Source organism: Mus musculus, chromosome 3 (assembly GCF_000001635.26).
Source record: "Mus musculus strain C57BL/6J chromosome 3, GRCm38.p6 C57BL/6J".
Lineage (NCBI taxonomy): Eukaryota > Metazoa > Chordata > Mammalia > Rodentia > Muridae > Mus > Mus musculus.
The window spans coordinates 34,335,907-34,352,170 of record NC_000069.6 but is presented as its reverse complement, the minus strand read 5'-3'; the positions used below and the strand labels follow the sequence as shown (position 1 = coordinate 34,352,170).

Below are 16,264 nucleotides of genomic sequence, written 5' to 3'. Positions count from 1 at the left end.
TTACTTATTAAAACCATAGACAAAGCATCTTTTCTCTCTCTAATGTCTTTATATTGAGTGAACATTGCTCAGCTACAGAAGATTCTTTAAATGCAGACATGCTTAGGAGAGGAGGCAAGATGGGTGACATAGTAGGCCTTCATGGAACAGATATCCAAAACCCAGTTTAATCCAGTTTCACAGCTGTGTAAATGGGTAGCCCTGCATCTACTCCATTGGTGCTGGTAATGATACTACAGGTCTTTGTAACTGCCGTTGGTCTCAGAGAGGATGGAGTCTATGCCTCTGAAATAATGTGAAGGGAAAGACTTCACACTGTCCATAGACTCCAAAACATTGGCTGCTTATCAATCCAGCCACCGCTTTGGCCCACTCGTGACGTAAGAGGTACTCTCTTCAGAGAACACCATGGTTTCCATGGAAATAGAATCCTGGCATAGTTTCTTCAGTTTATCAGAGACTACCAATGACCAGTGGCTTATAGAATGTTCAAGGAGACCTGACAGCAGGCTTACAGGACTCATCCAAACCCTGGTAAGAGCCCAAGAGAGCTGTCCACACAGGGTGCGCGGGGTAGAAGTGCTTTTCATTAATTATTTCAAAATTTCTAGTCTCTACATTTGATTTGATTTTCATCATCAGAACATTTTACAACTTCTTACCTTCCTACTTCTATGCCTCACCACAACATGTGGATCAACCAACCTGCGCCAACATGTTCACACAACTACCCCACCTCCACATGTGGGCTCAAACAGCTCACCCCAACATGTTCACTGAATTACAGTTTCCATATTGATGCCTCATGGTCAGGATTGATTAAGGTGACCCTTGTTAAAGGAAATTTTTATCTTCCTGAAAGATGCATGTTATCTTGCCAGATAGTGATAGTTATATGTATATTTCTTCTTGTTTGATGTAATATTGTAAAAATGGGGAAAGGAATAAGTAAGAACAAAGAGGTATATTATTATTTATTATTATGTTACTACTACTATTACTGTTATTAGTTTTCTGAGAGTTTCTCTGTGTAGCCCTGGCTGTTCTAGAACTCACTCTGTAGGCAAGGCTGGCCTCAGACTCAGGAATCTGCCTCCTCCTGCCTCCCAAGGGCTGGGACTAAAGGTGTGGGCCACCATTGCTCATCAGGAAGGTTTAAAAAAAAAATATATATATATATAAAATTTATTTTGTCCTTACATGATTTGTTTTCTACAAAATTAGTGGAATAAAAATGACAGAACTAGTGATAAAAGGTTATTAGATTATATGATTTAAAACATCTCAAAAAGTATTCTGAAAATTAATAACATTCATTTAAATTTGTTATGGATTTTTATAATAATAATTAAATAAATGCAGTGAAGCATTTTTAAGTGAAGCAGATAGGTTTACTTTATTAAATAATATTATTACCTAGCAATAATAATTGAAAGAGCATGTGCTAGCCCCATGGGACCCAAGGAACAGTTGAGTATATTTAAGATTTAGGGTGCAGATGAGGCACATTATCTAAATAATTTAATAAGCAAAGTGATCTATTAATGATTCTGGAGTCAGCAATGTGAAAGAAGAAAGAAACCTCAAATCCACTCCCTACCTCACAGCACATACAAAAGCAGATTCAGGATGTGTTAAGGACTCAATTGCTGAGTAGGAAAGCAGTCTGTACTGTAAAATGCAGGTCCATTTTTACAGAACCCTGTGGTGCTCAAAGATGCTCTTAATGATGATACCAGTGAGGGGAAATTAAAGAGAAATATTTTCATGTTTACATGTTAGCATTAAAGATTATTTGTGGGTAAAGGCCCAGTTAAATCATTCAAGGATGTTTTAAACTAAGATAAATGTGGACACAAAGGCAAGTGATTGCTTATACATACAAGTTTGCTTAGAAAAAAAAAAGATGAACCAGGAACAGAGAGTAAAGTGACCACATAAAATGGCCAATAAACAGATTCTACAACCTTTATCAGCCAAACAAACTGGCCAATAAACAAAATCTAAAATCTTCATTACACTTACAAGTAGAGAAACAGATAAAATGATGCATATTATTTAAAAGAAATCTTTTCCATTATGGCTGAGAATTTGGAAAGAAACAAAACAAAACAGTATAGGGCTGGCTGGGCTCGGTGGTTCAGTGGGTGAAGTGCTCGCCCTGAAAGCCTGATGAACTGAGTTCAGGTCCCGGAATCCAGGCCAAGGTAGAAGGAGAGAAACGGCCTCGCAGAGTTGTCTTCTGTCTTCCACACACACAAGAATAATAAACACATTTTCACAAACATGGAATAAAGTGGAAAAGTTACTGGATGACCTTATGCCAAAATCCCACTCATAAGCCTAGAAATTCCAACCTCCAACCAAACATTCTCTCTTTCTTGGCAGTTTGCATAACTTACTAGTTCCCTGAAAATAGTGCCCTCATTAAAGTTTTACTTTTTATTAATATAGAATTATATACCATATAATTTTAATTTATAAAATGTTTTTTTTACAATTATCATCTCTTTTACCACTGTTATATCTGCTCATGGTTTATCATTTATTTTTCCCGATCCACACAGACTAAAGTTTGTTTAATTTATTGGCCTATTGAAAAGACAGACTCCAAGATTTAAATACCATCATTTTCTGCTTTTTATTTCAATAGTTCCTGCTTTGTTGTTCATTAATATCTTTGTCTACTTCATGCTTGTTTGGATGTTTTTAGCCATTTAATGAGATGGAAATGCTAATTACCCCGATTGGATTCACACAGTGAATACACATATCAAATTACCACAGTGCACCCAATAAACATGTACAATAACAACGTTTTGAATAAAAATAAAATTCTTCATGCAAATGTTTAGTTTATTACTTCTTCCATCCTTAAAAATAACGTTACCTAAATTTATGAATTTCCCTGTGTAAATTAATAACTATAACCTGTACATTTTTTGGTGCACATTCATTTAATAATGACTTAGGCTTTCAGTTCTTTGACAATCATTTTTCAACAATGCTTTATCATGTGATTTACTATATTTTAAATTTCTAGCTTCATTGCTCCATTGTCAAAGAATAACAAGATGCCTTTTTGGCTTTAAGCTTTCTTATAACTTTGGATATGAGGAACTTTCAAAGGTTTCCTTTGTTGTGTTATATGCATGAGTTTGTTCATGTTCACATGCATACCAAGGTGTGTGTGTGTGTGTGTGTGTGTGTGTTGGCGCTGAGTAGTTGGGGAGCCTCAGCAATCTGCTTGTGTTACTTCCCAAGACAGGCTCTCTCTCTCTAGCCAGTTTCCTCTGGTCTTCACTGTGCAGGCATTTGGACAGTGAGCATCCACATTTCGGACATTTGGATGGTAAGTAGGCTGCCACACCAGCTTTTCATGAGTACTGAAGATGCAAGCTCTGGCCCTCAGGCTAGTTTGGCAAGTGCTCTATCCACTGAAATATATCTCCAGCCTGCTAGTTTCCCTTGAATACCTGCCCTGAAGGTGGGTGTGGTCCTCCATGTGTTTCATGTGGGCCGCCATTCATAATGTTCAGTCCCTCTGGGGTTCTGGTTTGTCAAAGCCTCAATGGTATACATAACCTACCATGTACAGTATTACATTTTGTATATTTTTATTTCCCCTCCCCATTACACTTACTCTTTCTGTACTGTTTCATGTTAGGCGCATGTCTTATAAACAGTCAGTAGCTTGATTGTATTTTGAGGCTCAGTGTGAAATATCTGACATTTAATCCATCAGATTTACTTTAATAAGTATTAACATTTGCACCAGTTCTTGTCACGTTGACTAGTATTCCTTGGATGTCCATTTCAGATATTATTAAGGTGAACTTTGCATTTTGAGTACCATTATTTTATAAATTGTTGACTCTTGCGTCTAGTTTAGAGTCACACTATCAATACTGAAAACCCCCATTCTCCTACACATTAATCACACAGGTAGAGTAGGGGTAGGACCTGCACTAAGTAAGCAAACAGTCCTTTCATTATGGGATGATTCTGTTTGAGTTGAGAAGAAGCAATAACAAAGCAATGAGGAACTGTTCTGGCCCCTGGTCAGGACTCAGAATACCCTCCTGGTGCAGTGGTCAAAGGCCCTAAAATGAGAAGCACAAAAGAAGCTGGAGTCCTATGTGGCACAATGTATGTAGGGTGGTGCTCAGTGGCATCTCCTGCCTGCAGGGGTAAACAGGGTGGATCCAGTTTCACTTCTGGTTCTGTTCTCGGTGATCTATGAAGTTCCTGATGCTTTCTTCTCAGTTGTAGAATTAATGCAGTGTCTTCCCACTCTGGACCTTGAAAGCATCCCTACTACCAACTGCTTGATCAAACTCAAAATACCGTTGGAGCTTGAAATTTCTACCAAGTGTAACATTTGACAACAGAAAGAGCCATGGTTTTGTTTGTTTTGATTCCTTTTGTTTGTTTTTTATGATTGTATTTTGGCATATCCTAATTTGTTACTTAGCAAAAATTTTTCCTTGTTAAAATTTCCTCAGTGAAATATATGGCCATGACTCAGTGAGTACCACCTTTTATAAAGAAAAGGCGTTGGGTAGAAAATGCCTACGAGTCCATTTGGGAGTCATGAAAGCTCATGTGGGGAGTAATTACCTCGTTTTCACCACACTCCTAAAGCTCTGGTTCAAGAACTGCATGCAATTTATGGCTCTTTCTATATCAAAAAAGATTGCTAATTTGGAGAGAATCCAGAGAGCAACACTAATGACATGCAGCTAAAGAGAGCCCAAGAGAAAGGGGCATGAACTGCTGAGAGATCAGAGTCTTGGACCTCAAACCACTGGGAGAAAAAGCTCTTCAGATGAAGCTTGTTTTCTTCTGAGTCCAGACACAAATATTTGTAGCTTAGGAAGAACTCAGTTGTGAGCATTACACCTAAGAGTTGTACATTCAGTCTGAGAATGTAGCAGAAATGAGCAGAATGGTAGACACCACTGGAGGATCCAGGATGCTGTCATGGTCCTTCCAAATACCTCAGGCAATGGTGTCTTAAGGTTACAAAAAATCTCAACAGAAATGAGCAGGCACTGGCAATACATGAATTGACCCAAATGGGTAAACTTTGAAACAATTATTTTAAGGACTTTATGGCATAGTGCATGCCTGCCATACCAGGCTCACACATAGGAGGCTGGGGTAGGAATACCATAAGTTAAAGGCTTGCCTGCTGAGTGAGCTCAAGGCCATCTAGACAATTATAAAAACACATGTTTCAAAATATATAAAGTATAAAGAGAAGCACTGAGCACATAGGTCAGTGCCAAAGCCCTTGATCTTTGCATCAAGGCTGTGGGGTTCAATCCATGATGTCAAAAAAAAAAAAAAAAAACCAAAAATAAAAACAAAACAAGGAAAGCAACAACAGTAACAGAACCACCTTCATGGTCATTTTTCTTTCTCCATATATTAGAGACTGGAAGAATGAGCTCTTATCCCAAGTGAAAGCATAGCTGAAGAGGAGAGAGCATGCATACCCAATATGAGCTGAAGAGGCTGGGGAAGACAGATAGCTTATACACCAGAATGCTGTCTCAAATCCTGAATTTGACTCAAGAGTGGAGTCCTGCTTTGAATTTTGCTTTAGGGATCTGACTGGGGCAAAGATCAGGATAGATAAAACAGAGCAGAGCCCCTAAACCCTAGTACAGTGAACAACAGTGACAGAAAGCACATCTATCCTGTGGCTATGTCAACACCACAAAACATCAGTGTGAAGATAAGTACTCTGTCTCTACCTGGAGTCAGACACTCTTCTAAAATGGGTGTCTTCTTACAGCAAGACAAACTAGACTTATCTGTCCAGACCCCTAGGCACTGCACAAGCAGGCCTTCAAGTTTCCTTCTGGCTCTCTGTTCTCTCTTTATCCCAACTGTCTATGATTTCACCTCCAACTTTTAATCAATCCCTTGGGGAATGTTCACTGTCATAACATATATATTATTTTGAAATTTTGATCTTTTAAAGCAGTTACCTACATTAGACACCATCTTATTTCTTACAAACAAGCCAGCAGGAGGCAAATGTCATTATCACTTTACAGATGTGAAATACAAGGTGCTGAGAAGCCAATAGCAAATGGTGGTGGTTCCAATGGTTGTTGCAATGCTGGGGACAGAAAGCAACAGAAGAGGGAGTGCTCTGACTCCCAGACTCAGAGGGAAGATTGCCATTTTCTCTCCGGTGACTGTCTAAGGTGGGATCAGCCAGGAGTGCACAGGCCTAAGGAGCAGTAGAGCAGCTGGGACAGGGTCCTTCCTGCCTCCATCTGCACCCAGGAGCTGGGGCTGCTCTACAACCCTCTGTACAGGGGTCCTGCCAGGAGAGAGCTGGTCTCCCAAGAGTGCTGACAAGAGTGCTTACAGGTCCATAGGAAGTACAAGCTCAAGGCAGAGACAGCAAGACCAACTAAGGCCAGAGATAACCAGATGGCAAAGGCAAGTGAAAGAACCTTACCAACAGAAACAAAGGCTATATGGTATCCTCAGAATCCAGTTCTCCTACAAGAGCAAGTCCTGGATATACAAACACACGGAAAAAGCAAGATTTGAATTTAAAATCACATCTCATGATGATGATTGAGGACTTTAAGAAGTACATAAATAACTCCCTTAAACAAATACAGGAGAACACAGGTAAATAGGTAGAAGCCCTTAAAGAGAAAACACAAAAATCCCTTAAAGAAATACAGGAAAATACAACCAAACAAGTGAAGGAATTGAACAAAACCATCCAGGATCTAAAAATGGAACTAGAAACAATAAAGAAATCACAAAGAGACAACTCAGGAGATTAAAAAAAAAAAAAACCTAGGGAAGAGGTCAGGAGTTAACAGATGTGAGCATCACCAACAGAACACAAGAGATAGAAGAGAGAATCTGAGGTGCAGAAGATACCATAGAAAACATTGACACAACAGTCAAATAAAATGCAAAAGCAAAAAGCTCCTAACCCAAAATATCAAGGAAATCCAGGACACAATGAAAAGACCAAACCTAAGGATAATAGGTATAGAAGAGAGTGAAGATTTCCAACTTAAAGGGCCAGTAAATATCTTCGACGCAATTATAGAAGAAAACTTCCCTAACCTAACGAGAGAAATGCCCATGAACATACAAGAAGCCTACAGAACTCCAAATAGATTGAACCAGAAAAGAAATTCCTCCTGTCACATAATAATCAAAACACCAAATGCACTAAACAAAGAAAGAATATTAAAAGCAGCAAGAGAAAGAGGTCAAGTAACATATAAAGGGAGGCCTATCAGAATTATACCAGACTTTTCACCAGAGACTATGAAAGCCAGAAGATCCTGGGAAGATGTCATACAGACACTAAGAGAACACAAATGACAGACCAGGCTACTCTACTCAGCAAAACTCTCAATTGCCATAGATGGAAAAACCAAGGTATTCCATGACAAAGACAAATTTACCCAACATCTTTCCACAAATCCAGCCCTTCAAAGGATAATAAATTGAAAACTCCAACACAAGGAGGAAAACTACACCCTAGAAATAGCAAGAAAATAATCTTCTTTTAACAAACTAAAAATAAGATAGCCACATAAACATAATTCTACCTCTAATAACAAAAATAACATAAGCAACATTCACTTTTCCTTAATATCTCTTAATATCAATGGACTCAATTCCCTCCATAAAAAGACATAGACTAGTAGACTGGATATGTAAACAGGATCCAACATTTTGCTGCATACAGGAAACCCACCTCAGGGACAAAGACAGACACTACCTTTGAAAACAATTTTCCAAACAAATGATCCCAAGAAACAAGCTCTAGTAGCCATTCTAATATTGAATAAAATCTACTTTCAACCTAAAGTTATCAGAAAAGATACGGAGGGACACTTCACACTCATCAAAGGTAAAATATACCAAGATGAACTTTTAATTCTGAACATCTATGCTCAAAATGCAAAGGCACCCACATTTATAAAAGAAACTTTGCTAAAGCTCAAAGTACACATTGCACTTCACACAATAATAGTGGGAAACTTCAACACTCCACTCTCATCAATGGACAAACCATAGAAAGAAACTAAAGAGACAAACAGTGAAACTAACAGAAGTTATGAACCAAATAGATTTAACAGATATCTAAATAACATTTTATCCTAAAACAAAAGAATATACCTTCTTCTTAGCACCTCACAGTACCTTCTCCAAAATTGACCATATAATCAGTCACAAAACAGGTGCAACAGATACAAGAAGATTGAAATAATCCTATGCATCCTATCAGATCATTAGAGACTAAGGCTGGTCTTCAATAACAACAAAACAATAGAAATCCCACATACACATGGAAGCTGAAAAATGCCCTACTCAATGATAACTTGGTCAAGGAAGAAATAAAGAAATTAAATACTTTTTTAGAATTTCATGAAAATGAAGCCACAACATATCCAAACTTATGGGACACAATGAAAGGCGTTGTAAGAGGAAGAATCATATCTCTGAGTGCCTCCAAAAAGAAACTGGAACAAGCATACACTAGCAGCTTGACAGCACAACAGAAAGCTCTAGAACAAAAAGAAGTAAATAGACTGAAAAGGAGTAGAAGGGAGGAAATAATCAAACTCAGGGTTGAAATCAACCAAGTAGAAACAAAAAGAACTATACAAAGAGTCAATCAAACCAGGAGCTGGTTCTTTGAGAAAATCAACAAGATAGACAAACCATTAGCCAGACTAACCAGAGGGCACAGAGACAGTATCCAAATCAACAAAATCAGAAATGAAAAAGGAGACATAACAATGGAAACTGAGGAAATCTAAAAAATCATCAGATCCTACTACAAACTATATCAACAAAACTGGAAATCTGAATGGAATGGATAGATACCAGCTACCAAAGTTAAATCAGGATCAGATAAATGATCTAAACCATCCCATAACCCCTAAAGCAATAGAAGCAGTCATTAATAGTCTCCCAACCAAAAAAAAAAAAAAAAAAAAAAAAAGCTCAGGACTAGATGGGTTTAGTGCACAGTTCTATCAGACCTTCAAAGAAGACCTAATACCAATACTCTTCAAATTATTCCACAAAATAGAAATAGAAGGAACACTACCCAATTCGTTCTATGAAGCCACAATTATTCTTATACTTAAACCACACAAAGATCCAACACAAAAGAGAACTTCAGACCAATTTCCCTTATGAATATCAATGCAAAAATACTCAATAAAATTCTCGCAAACCAAATCCAAGAACACATCAAAACGATCATCCATCATGATCAAGTAGGCTTCATCCCAGGAATGCAGGGATGGTTCAATATATGAAAATCCATGTAATCCACTATATAAACAAACTCAAAGGAAAAAAACCCACATGATCATTTCATTAGATGCTGAGAAAGCATCTGACAAAATCCAACACTCCTTCATGATAAAAGTCTTGGAAAGTTCAGGAATTCAAGGCCCATACCTAAACATAGTAAAAGCAATATATAGCAAACTAGTAGCCAACATCAAACTAAATATAGAGAAACTTGAAGCAATCCCACTGAAATCAGGGACTAGACAAGGCTGTCCACTGTCTCCATACCTGTTCAATATAGTACTCAAAGTCCTACCAGAGCAATTAGACAACAAAAGGAGGTCAAAGTTATTCAAATTGGAAAGGAAGAATTCAAAATATCACTATTTGCAGATGATTTGATAGAATTCTTAAGTGACCCAAAAATTCCACCAGAGACTTCCTACAGCTGATAAACAACTTTAGCAAAGTGGTTGGATATAAAATTAATTCAACCAAATCAGTGGTCTTCCTCTACTCAAAGGATAAATGGGCTAAGAAAGAAATTAGAGAAACAACACCTTTTATGATAATCACAAATAATATAAAATATCTTGGTGTGACTCTAACTATGCAAGTGAAAGATCCGTATGACAAGAACTTCAAGTCTCTGAAAGAAGATATCAAAGAAGATCTCAGAAGACGGAAAGATCTCCCATGGTCTTGGATTGGTAGGATTAACATAGTAAAAATGGCCATCTCACTGAAACCAACCTATAGATTCAATGCAATCCCCATCAAAATGTCAACCCAATTCTTAATAGAGTTAGAAAGAGCAATTTCCAAATTCATCTGGAATAACAAAAAAAGCCCAGGATAGTGAAAACTATTCTCAACAATAAAAAAAATTCTGGGGCAATCACCATCCCTGACCTCAAGCAGTACTACAGAGCAATCATGAAAAACAAAACAAAACACAACAACAACAACAACAACAACAACAACAACAACAACAAACCCTGCATGGTATTGGTACAGTGACAGGCAGGTAGATCAATGGAATAGAATTGAAGACCCAGAAATGAACCCACATACCTATGGTCATTTGATCTTTGACAAAGGAGTTAAAATCATCCAGTGGAAAAAAAAGACAGCATTTTTAACAAATGGTGCTGGTTTAAATGGCAGTTAGCATGTAGAAGAATGCAAATTGATCCATTTTTTTCTCCTTGTACAAAGCTCAAATCCAAGTGGATCAAGGACCTACACATAAAACCAGATACACTGAAACTAATAAAAAAGAAAGTGAGGAAAGAGCCTCGAGCACATGGGCATAGGGGGAAAATTTCCTGAACAGATCACCAATGGCTTATGCTCTAAGAGCAAGAATTAACAAATGGGACCTCATAAAATTGCAAAGCTTCTGTAAGACAAAGGACACTGTCAATAAGACAAAATGGTAACCACAGATTGGGAAAAGAGCTTTACCAACCTTACTTTCCATAGAGGGCTAATATCTAATATTTACAAAGAAGCTAGACTCCAGAAAACCAAAGAATCCTATTAAAATGGGGTACAGAGCTAAAGAAAAAATTCTCAGCTGAGTAATACCGAATGGCTGAGAAGCACCTAAAGAAATGTTCAACATCCTTAGTCATCAGGGAAATGCAAATCAAAACAACCCTGAGATTCCACCTCACACCATTCTGAATAAGATCAAAATCTCAGATGACAGCAGATGCTGGCGAGGATGTGGAGAAAGAGAAACACTCCTCCATTGCTGGTGGGATTGCAAGCTGGTACAACCACTCAGGAAATTAGTCTGGCGGTTCCTCATAAAATTGGACATAGTACTATCGGAGGATCCAGTAATACCTCTCCTGGGCATATACCCAGAAAATGTTCCAACTTGTAATAAGGACACATGCTCCACTATGTTCATAGCAGCCTTACTTATATAAATAGCCAGGAGCTGGAAAGAACCCAAATGTCCCTCAACAGAGGAATGGATACAGAAAATGTGGTACATTTGCACACTGGAGTACTACTCAGCTATTAAAAACAATGAATTCTTGAAGTTCTTAGGCAAATGAATGGAACTAGAAAATATCATCCTGAGTGAGGTAACCCAATCACAAAGAACATACATGGTATGCACTCACTGATAAGTGGATATTAGCTCAGAAGTTTGGAATACCCAAGATACAATTCTGACCACATGAAGCTTAAGAAGAAGGATGTGTGGATAGTTCGGTCCTTCTTAGAAGGGTGAGCAAAATACCCATGGGAGGAGTTACAGAGACAAAGTTTGAAGCAAAGACTGAAGGAATGACTATCCAGAGACTGCCCCACCTGGGTACCCATCCCATATACAGTTACCAAACCCAGACACTATTGTGGATGCCAACAAGTGCTTGCTGACAGGAGCCTAATATAGCTGTCTCCTGAGAGGCATTGCCAGTGCTGACAAATACAGAAGTGGATGCTCACAGCCATCCATTGGACTGAACACAGGGTCCCCAATGGAAGAGTTAGAGAAAGGACCCAAGGAGCTGAAGGGGTTTGTAACCCTATAGCAGGAACAACAATATGAACCAACCAATACCCCCAGAGCTCCTAGGACTAAACCACCAACCAAAGAGTACACATGGTGGGACTCAAGGCTCTAGCTGAGTATGTAGCAGAGGATGGCCTTATGGGACATCAATGAGAGGAGAGGCCCTTGGTCCTGTGAAGGCTCAATGTCCCAGTGTAGGGGAATGCCAGTACAGGGAAGTGGGAGTGGGTGGGTTAGTGAGCAGTGAGAGGGGCTGAAATCACAGGGCAACAAAGCCACATTGTTGCCCTACAAACTACAGAGTACAAATCCCTGACTTTCCTGGATGGTCCCTTCCCTGCCTGAGTCATTGTTCAGCATCTTCTAAGTCAGAGACGGTCACTTGAGCCTTTTTGGCATTGTCCACCTTGGCTTCTGGCCCTCTGCTTCTTTTTTTCCTTCTCAGGGCTCTTGGTGGCTGTATTCAGCTTGCCAAGACAATCTAAGATAAGCTCTAGATCTTAATTTCCTTTACCTAGTCTTATCTGCCAAGTACATGCTGCATAAAGCAACATGTTTCCAGCTTTCTGGAGTTAGATATCCTTCTGCCTCCCAGGGCTGTCCACTTTGGGAGTAGCAGTTGGGTGAAGTAGGTGAAGAGTGCTATGTGACTCAAGAACCTTGTTATTTAATGATCATGAAGCTGAGATCCATTCACCTGCTTGGAAAATTCCCCTCATGGAGTGTGAATTCATGACACAAATGTAGGTTTCACTTGCCATTTATTAATTTATTTGCCCAAACTGAAATTTACATTTATTCAATTTGGAGAACTCCACTCCCTATTGTATGGTAAGTCTGAAACTGCTGTGTCTCTAAATGTACCCAATAAAGGATTTTACAGAATTAAATCCTAATTGTAAAAACATGCTTACTGCTCACACTTTGGTGTGGAGTAATTAGTGTAATTAGTCTTGTGTATAGAACCACTGCCCCGAATGTCCCCGACAGCTGAAAAGCTACCACCGTGCAATGCCTTGTGGGCCACTTTGCACAGACAGCCAGGCAGCTGGTGAGCTACCTTTCTGCATGGTTTTCAGGAATAAAAAATGAAGCTTTGTATTTTATATTATGAAAATAAAGACAGATTGTAATATACTCTTGTATAATAACTTGCCTCTCATCTGTGACCTTGCTTTCCTGGATGTTTAAATAAATATGGGGTTATATTCTATGTAAACAGAAGGCAATGTGCCTAGAACCAAATGGGAATCTTTACACAGCTTGACAGGCACCAGGGAGGACCCCACACAGTGGAGGACTACAGTTCCTGAGCAATCTCACTTTGAAGTTGCCAACCATCCACTTTATAATTTGGGAGGAACCAAGCAATATGCTTGCAGGTGAAAGCCTTAAGTGCAAAGCAATAGAGAGGCATACTTACAAAAATAATCTCTCATATCACATCTACTCATTGAAATGTTGTGATATACCATCTTCAACCAAGAATGTGTCTTATCTGAACCCCCCCCCCCCCGCATCTCTTCCTTTAACAAATGGCATCTGTAACTAACTTCAGATTTACATCACTGGTGTTGTTTTAATGGAGCCAAGACCTTAACAATTGGCACAACCAATCGTAAGGAATAGAGCATTGGAAAACTTGATTCTGTAAGAATTTGTGAAGTAATTCTTCCTCTGACCCAATGGATAAAGAGAAGTCTGTTTTAAACAACTGACTAGACAGTGAAGATAGGTTTAATTAATGGAATATCAGAGGATTATTATTATGTATATACATACATAACATATGTATATACTTATACAGAAGCATACAAAACAGACAGCAGAACTGGCTGCAGAGACATGAACACACTGATATTTGGAACAGGTGGACCTTTCAAAAAAAAAAAAGGTCCCTAATTATTCCCACGCTGTTGAAATTATTTTAATTCTGCATCTCAGCAGATACGTTTCTATGGTGGAAACAGGTGTTCATCAAACGACAGTGATAAGAGACATTGCAGTCGGGCTTGGAGCCTAGCCCACATCGTGTTGATGACAGATAAATTAGAAAAAAAAAAAAAAGTCCCGTGAAGCCTCCCACACTTCAGGCGGAGATTACACCTTTTTAGAAGGCAAACATCAAGTTCAATTGCTCATTGTCTGGTGTGTGGTTACGCAGAGAGACGGATCCTAAACATCAATAGAGCTAAACAACCACCAGATGGGCTGGGGAGAGGCCACGCCTGAACTATCCACCTGCACAGAAAGCAACTGGGGGAGAGCTGAAGATGCATCCCCACCCTGCCCAATTTGTTGCTTTATATTAAATAGCCAATGTAATGCTTAGCATGAGGGTTTAGGGGGTTGGCCGGGGAGAAGCAAAGAACTTGTCATTGAAACCTATCTTTTGAGAGTTCCAGCAGGGTTTTGGCTCTCTGAGGGTTTCTGTGTGTCTTGCATGGGTTCTGGGTTCTGTGGGTTATAACAGGATTGCCAGGACTTGGGGAGAGGGATAGTCTACATGCAAACACAGGACTCTGAAGACGTGTGTTACGCTGTGTGACCTGGGGCAAAGCAGAGAACTTCTCTGTGCCCCATTCCTACAAATGCAATGGTTGATTTTGGTTTGGCTACAATCTGTATACAATCTTCACTTCAGTCATAACTCATACACAAAGCAAATGGCGCAGGAATGACTCAGTGGGGACCAGCATCTGGCTAGAAACCATTTCTACATTTAGGCATGACTAGGGTTCCCCAAAAGTTCTTCAGTTACCTGGGACAATGGCACAGAGTGAGCAAGATGAGCTAGTGGATGGCTGGAAGTCTGAGAGAAGAGATGGAAGGAGGAGACAGCATCCTAGCCAAGTATATCATATTAGATTGACACCAATTCTCCCAGAACTTTGGGGCTTGGCATTACCAAGACATGCAAGACATGTAGAGAAATAAGTAAGTGTTCAGTGTCATAGTAAGCCCTTCTAGAGGACATTCAAGAAAAGGAGAGGAAAGGCGTGCAGAGGGCATCTTTTTGCTATTGTGTCATTCCAAACACAAGAGCCTCCTCCTGTCTAGGCCGACTGGTGCTCTGAGCTGAGCCTTCTCAAGCTTTATTAGACTCGCTCTTCTGACTGCTCTAGAAGCTAGTAGTCCTTATTATCCATATCTCACAAATGAGTAAACTGATGTTCTGAGAGATGAGGTAACTTTTCTAAAGCCGGACAAAAACTGCCAAAGCTGAAGACCATTCTGCAGGGTCACAAGGTAATGGGCCATCAACTACAGACTATGACCAGCAAGCTGGCTGGGGTGTAGGGTGATGCTGTGTGACCCACGTCAGCAGAGACATGTTCAGGTCTGATGTCTGACCCTCTCTAGTGCTGGGCATGTGGGCATGGGGTGGTCCCATCAGCCACTCTGTCCCTAGGGTGTAGCAGACCCCCAGGGCGCCCTATTGCTAGGTGAGGAGAGCTGGAGTGTTGGTTGCATCAGATGCACTATGACATAAGGTATTTCTGGTTGCTTAGCAAGCTTCTTTGAAGTTAAGAAGTACAGTTGTCATGTGATGGCTCACAGCAGGACAATGATGATGTATTTAAGGCTTTGCGATAGTTTTTGCTGTTGGTGGAAGGTGCTAAATTCACACATGCTTCTTGGTTCTTCTTAACTTTTTGTTTAGTGACTTATTTCTATGCTACTGTTTGTGCACAGTGGATCTTATTATTATAAACAGCTTCTCTGTCCCACCGGTGCAGCTTGTTTTAAATTTTAATTTTAAACACTGATATTGTTGTCCTGAATTATTTTTTAATCTAGTTTTCCACCTGTTGATGTATTTAATTGTACTCAAAGGCAGCTTCTAAATGGAAAAAATACTTATCTGGAAGCTTGCTTTTTTGTTTCAAACTTTGTATTTGATATAAAAATTAGAAATTTAAAATTTTAGTTTCCCTCTATCCTTCTAAATTGACCATGAGAAATTCATAACTTTATTTATAAGTTTGGTAGTTTTCAAATTGTTTCTCAGGGTTTGGAGTAGTGTCTGACCCCACTTACAGTTGCCTAAGCACATTCAGATATCTAAAACAACATGTATGCCTTAAGCATTTTAAAGTATTTCAATCGACTTAAGTAGCAAAACTGAAAAAGCAAAAAAATGCAATGTTTATATGATTTGTTTTGGTTACTAATATAAACTTATAGAAATGATTCACCTTAAGATTTTCAACCTAATTCAATATATCTATTCAATTACTCAATTTAACAAAGCAAGTTAACAATTTTATACATTTACATTGAAATTACAAGGCTATAATAGATCAATATTGATCTTTAGATAAATGGACTCAGAGCTAGTTAAGCTCAACAGGTAAGATGGTAAATTCAGGAAGACAGACCCTTTTCACAAACATATCTCCATATTGGGGTTTGATT

At 39.0% G+C, this 16,264-nt stretch overlaps 1 long non-coding RNA gene across 2 annotated transcripts in view; it reads left to right on the top strand.

Moving 5' to 3' along the window:
• Nucleotides 1-472: 472 nt before the first annotated feature.
• Gm38505 (predicted gene, 38505) overlaps nucleotides 473-16,264 on the top strand; it is a 53,526-nt gene continuing 37,734 nt past the window's right edge. For both annotated transcript variants that reach the window (NR_166363.1, NR_166362.1), the window contains exon 1: nucleotides 473-534. This is a non-coding gene — a long non-coding RNA (predicted gene, 38505). The remainder of the gene's footprint in view (nucleotides 535-16,264) is intronic.